Raw genomic sequence first — 6,298 nt, 5'->3', positions numbered from 1 at the left:
TAAACCTCAAAGGCAATGACCTCTTGGGAGAGCAATGCATACAGCGTGCCTTACGAGGTGTACTGTAATCATAATTCAAGGGTTTTTGCAGACTATTTTCGGCCCCTACGTGGACTTTCCCTATATCCTCCTACTCGTACTATACCTCCGTTTCCGCTTCATTTCTTCAATCCGCTGTCCAACCACTTGCAACTTTTTCTCCCTCAGTTGGATAGTGAATGGGCTCACGGGGCCTAACGCTGGACTATATAGCATAAAATTATGAATTTAATTCAAATATAATACAAAGAAAATTATAAACTTAGATTTTAATAGATGGACGACCTTAGAGCTGTGTGTTTTAGTTTAAGGGGAACTCAAGTAGACAAAGAACTTTTTTTTTGTTGTAGTAATATTTTTTTTTTCTTTCAACAGCGCAAGTGTTAAAACTGGATTGTATCAGAATGATTTGGTGGGTAAAAGGTGGACTAGCAGGTTTACAGCGTCACGTGATAGAGAGAGGCTTTAGACTTTGTAAGGGTTGTAAGGGTAATTTCACTTATTAGGTTAATCACTTTTGGTGTTGATTTATCAAACAGGAAGGTAATAGAAGAAACTCCTAAATTAGGCAAATGATGAACGATAACTAAATAAATATGTATTATTTAAATGAATGGGTTGAAAATAGAACTTTTGATATAGCAACAAAACACCTTGGGTAACCTAAACAACTAATATGTTGACTTACATTAATCCTGCAATTGTGGTTATGGACTCATTAATGATATTCAGCTTGGAAAATAATGAAGCTCGCCCCTTAAACATTATAGAGAATGTAACTGAAGAATGGGAATTACTTTAATACACTGGATGTAGACTCATAAAGACGTCAAAAAGAATATACGTATGATTGGCATGGCTATTATATCAATAGTTCAAATGGTTAGAGACTTCAGTATTTTAATGTATTATAACTGAATTGAGATGTCAACTGCATCAGTATTGTAATATATAAAGAACCTAGTAGGTATAACTTGTATCAAAAGAAGTTCTAGAATCAATATTTGGGAACTGATTTTTTAAATATCTTATACAAAATAGAGGAAAAATAATAACGGGTGAGAACTTTGTAGATTATTTGCAAGTGGCCACCTACTTCTGGCAAATGACCGAACTGCAATTTAGTCTAGTTTAGTTTTTAACAGTATTTGGGCCAAACGACCAGTCGCTGGGACCGGTGAGGTTTTCAGCTGTCATGAATTGTACAACTTAAAATTCTGGTGCTGAATATATTACTTTTTTTTTGGGGGGGGGGGTTAAAATAAAAATCGGTGGCAGGTAATGGCATTGAGCAAACAGTCGTTGATTAAAAGCTGATGCAAAATAGTAATTTTCTTATAGCAATTTTCTGTTATGCAAGAATAAAGTCTTCAATCAAAATACAGAATAGTTACCAAAAACAAATGGGCCAACTGGAAAGATTCTTGGGAAGGGAAATACGCATTATTAGATCTAGATCAAAATTAACTTTGGATGACAGCCGACTATTGTTACTTAAATGCATAAACACGTATATTAGCACTATCGGACAATCTCTCTATTAATTATAAAGATGTTTTGAAAGGAAATTAAAGAAAATTACTTTCGAAAAATGAAACTGGAATTATACATCTCTTACGTAAAACCATAATTTTTCAATAACAAGCAACTGGTTTTACTTGTATATTTGATAATTTGTGACCCTTTCAGTACGTAGTTTATTTGAGTTTATAATTTCTACAATAAAGGAAAAAGAATATTTAATTAATACTGTAGAAGGAAATGAAATAACGAATGATTTATAAAATAATAAGTTCCACAAATGTCCTAGTGAATATTGCTTTCGTGTTTGTCATTTTATCACTCAATCACGTGTATGGGTAACGATAATTTCTTTAAACAATTCTATTTAATTGTATATGGATATACATGCATATAAACAAAAAAGAGAGAGAGATACAAATTTCACTTCACCATAATGTATGTTTCCAGACATGATTAGGCAACGTCTCAACGTTTAATCATATTTCCATTTTCGCTTTGCCGAAACCAACTCACTGCTGGGTTTATTAGCCGTTTTCTGTTGATCGGTGTGTTGTCAGCAAAGAAAACGCTGCTCTAGAAATCACAACTGCAATAACTAAAATTCTTTGTCTCTCTCTTTCGGACGACTTCAATCTTACCATTGGTTTGAGTTCTGTATTATAGAGTTCCATCTCTTATTGTTTATATGAATTGGTGCCTTGTTGGTTGCATGCATTTCTATCTTTCTGGCTCTTCTTCTGATATATTTTCTTTCTCTTTATTGATAAATATTAGTTTTTCCTACTGACGAAAACATTATTACAGTATCATTGAGGGAACAGAAACCAATGTGATTGACATTGACACGTTTATTGGCAGAATATAGTACAAAATCTTACAACATCAGAGCGCTACACGGAAAGCGTGTTAGCATGATGGCAGTGAAACCTCATTTAAATCTAATAGACTATTTCAATTTAGTTTAGTACACAATTTTCTTTTGTATTTCCTATAATATGTATGTATATATATATATATATATATATATATATATATATATATATATATATATATATATATATATATATATATATATATCATACATCATAGAATAGTAAACATATGGACCAACTTCTAATATGTTAATCTCATCACATTATGTAATGCAGTCTTACAAAGAAGCCAATTCCCAAAACATTTGAGATTCACTGTAAATAAGAACACCAACACTACCACACTGCAGTGTTGGGTCATTTTTGCACGTAGGAAAGCTTATTGATCGAATTCCTAATCCAAGATATTTTGAAATGTTTTTCATGGCCAAAACAATTTTACCAAACTCCCTAGACAAAATAGAAAAATAAATTGCCAATTGAGAATAAGAAATATCCCCATTTTAGAATTCCTAATGCACGATATCTTTCAAAACTTTTAAATAAATACATGCCCAATTTTTACCAAATTCCCTAGGATTTCATCATATGGCAAGAAAATATTAGGAACGTTTTGCCTTTGACAGAAAGATCTCTCGAAGACATAATTTATATAGAAAATGCATGTATGTTTACTTTGTGTGCACGTGTCACTATTCCTGAATGGATATACGTGAATAACGAAAGCTATAAATATATTAGAATAAAAAGTTCTTGACTCTCTTCAATAAAACGTACGTTAATATTACCACTTCTCTAACCGATTAAACATAATTTGAAGTAAGAGAAAAACATAATTTGAAGTAAGAGAAGCACTCCATCAGAAAAAATATTAAATTGAGACTTGAAATTACTTGAATCTTTCGTCATTACTGCTCCTTTCTCCTCCTCCTTCTTCTTGGATTTGTAGTTGAGAAAAAATTATCTAAATGAGAAGGGAAATTACTTTAATATTTCATCTTTGCTTTTTCTCGCTTTCTTGGATTGTAGCGCGATTAGTCTAACGTGGAAAAATGATCATTATCATAACAGAGGAATAGGCTTCCCTTAACACTGCCATCATAGCTGTTAATTCAAATATCCAAGGCCTTTTAGATACGTTGCGTTCAAATGGACGCACAATAATAAAATGTACAGTATTACTCGTTTATCCCATTTTAATACTATGCGCCGAACCCACAGACACACTTAGACACAGCAAGTTACTTCATAAATCCCACATCCGTTTGTTCCAGTCTCTTGTAATACTTCATTACTGCTGACCTTGAATTATGTTTATCATTAGTCATAATATCAGCACAAATACTTCACGGAAGTCCCACTACTTTATTACCTCAACATCGATCTTTTTTTTCTCTTAAATGTAATGGCATTTTGATGTTTACGAAAGTGACTTTTGTTCATTCCACTTATCAAGTAGATTTCAATACATCAATGATTTTGTCAAGTTATATATACCAATACTCTTTAATACCTAATTGTGTACATTTGAACAATTACATGGTAATAGCAGATTGTAAAGAATGTTCTAATTTGGCAATCATTAAAATAAAATTGAAAAAAACTTATTAAAAATATCACTCACAGTAAGTAAAGGAGTAATAAGATCACATATGTCAAGATATTCGTGTTCAGGTAATCTACATAAGATGACTAATGACGTCATTTGTCAGCTTTTACGATTCCATTACTCTCGACCATACTACCGAAAGCACTCATTATTTACATTTGCAAAATACTTTTTTTTACGAATTAATGGGATCCTCCTTTCTAATAGTGGCAGCAGCGGGATCATACAGTTGCAAATCTCATTTCCCAAAACACTAAATGCACTATGTTTTACAATCCGAAAAATACAAAGCAATATTACTATCTATTGTCTGGAATTCCTCCGATGTCTTATAATGGCTTGACTGAGTTTTAAACACGCAATCCTTATTAACTAACTTTACGATGACCTCTAGCATGTACGTTTTATAATACATAGTCTCAACTTTCTCAACTTGCTTTGTCTAAAGGGTTGGGAAATGGCACTGGGAGTAGCAAAGACTTTTATGGAAACATTATTTACAGTGACTTGGCTGCTCTCAACATTACAAACTATCAACCAATTCATGCGCTCTTTGCCAATCCAAAAGCCAACTCGGGCAAGACACATTCACTCCTTTTATCTATTAGTTAATACAAACAGGCATAAAAATGTTATTAACATTCCACTGAAGACAACACAAAAGTCGAATGTATCTCAATTAGAGGATAGAATTCTTCTTTTATGACTTGAGGGTTCACTGAGAAAAAAATTATTTTCATACATTCTGTGATATTCAAGGTACACGCGCACACATACATTGTATGAAGCATACATTCCAATCAGTTGCTTTCGTCTACTTAGAAAGCAACTTTTTTAATTAGTTAATTAGGAATACAAAAAGCTAGCGAACACCTTACTGCAAAAAAAACCACTTTTGTTTTCACCAAAGGCCTGGGCATTCCCGAGGCAACTCGTAACCTAATAGAAATACTGGAAGAACCAATTACTAATTCACATGAAAGAAAGAGTAGTCTGACAAAATTTCACATTCACAAATGGTTCTTATTTTTTTTTTTAATTCATAATTGGAGGACTTATTTATCATAACTTAAATCACAGGAAAGAGCAAACTTTATATTACTGTATCAAGTTATTGTAATCATGTTTAAAAATAACCCATCAACTTACGTAAAGAAACTTTCATGTAGGATTTCGAAATCAGCAGGTACCCGATTAGCAGATAACATCGTCAGAAAAATTCACCCTTTATCAGAGTTTCACGAGATGGAAAACAAACGTCGATATTACTGACTAGATAAGGGCACATTTACTCCTTATTCTGTTTATATATAAATATACATACGACCACTTAACTTTTTCTCTCACTTGAAAAAAAATAAAATCGCTTACCTTTGCAAGACTTGAATCTTTGTAGGAAGAAAATTGCTCTTCTGTCATGTTGGGATTCGAACCCATAAATGGAATAAAAGGTGAAAAAAAAACTAATAAGCACAATATGCTGTTTTAGCATTTTCACTCTAATCCAAGTTTAGAGGGTATGGGTTCAAATCCCACCACTTAGACGACAGCTTTAATATTTAATTCCTATTCGGATTTAAGGTTTGCAGAAGAACTTTTTATTTCCTAAAGCTATGAGGAAAATTAGAAGTTAGGGAGCCGTTGTGGCTTTTAAAGCGTATATCAAACTATTTGAAGAGTAAACTGTAAACATTGGTAATATATACCGTATATTCTTCAATGTTTACAGTTTCTTCTTCAAATAGTTTCTCTACTTCACTGTTCTTTTTACCTCTTCCAAATAGTTGTTCTCTCACTTCCTCTATTCTCAGAGGAGTCTATGAATAGTTGTTCTCTCACTTCCTCTATTCTCAGAGGAGTCTATGAAATATTTTTCTCTCTTTCTCCCTCTGTCCGTTGGTAAAATGGGCTTTCATGACATACTCTTTATCTTGGTCTGCTACCTTTGTACAACTTTCTCTCAACTCCAATTACAACAGCTATCTCGGCTTCAGATTTTCTTGTTATACTTTCTCTCCTGCGCTTTTTTTCTGATTTCATTTAACACCTGTTTTGGGGAAGGAAAAAATTAAGATCAATATAAGTTCTTAACAAAAAGTTCACTTTGCATAAACTAAAGAACATTATTTAATGGCATTTTTCTGCGTTAAAACATTACAATGAAAATAACCTATAATGTATACAGTAATCGAGATCCAAATTAAAAACCATGCTATGATTTTACTAATTCTACAAAATATATCTCAAGTCTCTT

At 32.5% G+C, this 6,298-nt stretch overlaps 1 protein-coding gene across 4 annotated transcripts in view; it reads right to left on the bottom strand.

Annotated features, from left to right (window-relative positions):
• Positions 1-5,515: 5,515 nt before the first annotated feature.
• The window catches only part of LOC137619567 (protein amalgam-like), a 75,286-nt gene continuing 74,503 nt past the window's right edge, over positions 5,516-6,298 (bottom strand). For all 4 annotated transcript variants that reach the window (XM_068349699.1, XM_068349701.1, XM_068349703.1 and 1 more), the window contains one exon: positions 5,516-6,091. The gene's annotated coding sequence lies outside the window, so the exon portion shown is untranslated. The remainder of the gene's footprint in view (positions 6,092-6,298) is intronic.

The sequence above is a fragment of the Palaemon carinicauda genome, chromosome 26 (assembly GCF_036898095.1).
Source record: "Palaemon carinicauda isolate YSFRI2023 chromosome 26, ASM3689809v2, whole genome shotgun sequence".
NCBI classification, from domain to species: Eukaryota; Metazoa; Arthropoda; class Malacostraca; order Decapoda; family Palaemonidae; genus Palaemon; species Palaemon carinicauda.
This window is presented reverse-complemented; position numbering and strand designations above follow the sequence as displayed.